This window comes from Rhagoletis pomonella, unplaced genomic scaffold (genome assembly GCF_013731165.1).
Source record: "Rhagoletis pomonella isolate Grant_MI unplaced genomic scaffold, Rhpom_1.0 Rhpom_scaffold_00003, whole genome shotgun sequence".
In the NCBI taxonomy this organism is placed as follows: domain Eukaryota; kingdom Metazoa; phylum Arthropoda; class Insecta; order Diptera; family Tephritidae; genus Rhagoletis; species Rhagoletis pomonella.
In genome coordinates this window covers 390,519-392,519 of record NW_023458557.1, presented here as the reverse complement: position 1 = coordinate 392,519, position 2,001 = coordinate 390,519, and positions in this window count along the sequence as shown.

Sequence of the window (2,001 nt, the reverse complement as noted above, 5' to 3'; positions counted from 1 at the left end):
TAGATGCCTTCTGACGTGCCGTGGCGAGGGTTCTTCTGCAAGCATATGTCTGTTTGTGTGCTAACACGATGACACCCTACTAGGAATTGCTTGCAGAGTATTATGTTATGCTCCTTAATCGGGAGCATATGTGCCTCGTCGCGCAGGTGATGTTAAGCCAAACTTAAGAAGGAATCCTGTCGCTGTCTGAGTGCCGTGTTTTGGCAGGTCTGCAGCTTCATCCTCTGCGTCCTACTAGTTCCCGGTAACCACACAGGCGCTGCATAGTTCAGAACCGGCGGGCCAGTTGCCTTGTACGTTGCCAAAAACGTTTCTTTGTCTTTGCCCCAGGTGCTCCCGGCTAGCGACTTGAGGACTTTGTTGGGGCTTTGCACTTTATTGACAATTGCGGTTGTATGCGCCGAGAAGGAGAGCAGATTTTCGAAGGTTACTCTGAGCAGTTGGACCTCCTTCGTCCAAGTGGTGAAAAGCGTTGCTGAGGATTTTGTAGGGGAGAGGGTTAGGCTCCGTGCAGTGACGAAGCGAGAAAGCTCGGCGAGATAACCATTATCGAGCAATCGTCAGCATAAGAGACAATCGAGACTACATCTGGTGGTTGAGGGAGCTTAGAAATGTAAAAGTTGAACAGTAGTGGGGAAAGGTTTTTCCTAGGTTTGCTCGATTTGTCTCTAAAGATCACTGATGAGTTTCAGGTAATTCGCCGCCCACCGTTTGTCTTCTAGTAGTATTACTTGAATAGTCCTCTCACAGGGGTTTCGGTTAAGGCCATGAGTTATCTGGGTGTTTATGGCGTCAAGTGCTATTGTTGTGCTGTGCACTTTACGAAACCCATGTCGATGCTTCGCTGAGGTTCAGTAATTTGTGTAGTTCGGGAGCAGAAGGGTCTCTAGTGTCTTCGCAACCGGGGAAAGGAGAGCTATCAGGCGAGAAGACTCTCCTTTGTTGGACGGTTTCCCCGGTTTAAGCAGTGGAACCACTCTCCCCGTTTTCCAGATGTCTGGTACGATGAGAGTGGCCATAGACAGGTTGAGGACCTTGGTTAGATTGTCCACTACCACAGGCCCCAAATTTTTGAGCCTCAGCATGCAAATTCCGTCAGAGTCAATGGATTTGGAGACGTTTGCCTTCCCGATGGCTATCCTTTCCTCGTCGCTGCTGGAAAAAAGAGGCGCACTTGGTGTTTGCAGTTTGTGCAGCCTTCTGGTCACTCTACGTTGGGCTTTGTCCGCCGGAGGATGCAGTATGAACTGTCGGCTAAGATAGCTCGCGCATCACTCCGGATCGGACGAAGCGTGGTCGCCAAAAGATATTTCAACTCTGTCATCATGCTTCGTCGGATTGGACAATGACCTCACGGTTGACGAAATCTTGCTCACGTTGCCGAATCTCCGAGTTGGGAACCCCTTATACGGGGATTTACGGGATCGGCCTGGCGAAGGGATTATCCTTTTTGTTATTAAATTTTTCGTTATAGTTTTGGATTTGGAAGGAATTGGTTTTAACTTTTGTTCACTCTACAAAGACTCAAAATTGTTCACTCTATAGAGTACTCAATGGAAAAATTTTCATGTTCACTCTTTCGAGGTGTTCGTAGCATCGGGTGTTCACTCCAGCCAGATAACACTGTAGCTTTCTAAGAATATTGTAAATTTTGTTAACTAAGTACTTGGTGTGGTCAACGCACGTTAACCTTGAGTTTATCCTGAATCCTAAGTTTGTTACATTATCTTCATATTTAATATCTGTTCCATCAAGCGTTAGCGGAGAAGTACCGGTGAGGTCAAAATGTTTAGCCGATAGTGATATTGCCTTCGTCTTTGATGCATTCAGCTTGAGGTTATTAATTCTTGCCCACTCGGAAATTCGAGAGAGATCTTCATTAAGTCTGACAATCAGATCTTCAACAAGACCAATCGGCCTTGACAAATATATTTGAGTGTCATCTGCATAGAGATGAATGGATGAACTTTGGCAACACTCCACTATATTGTTTATGAATGT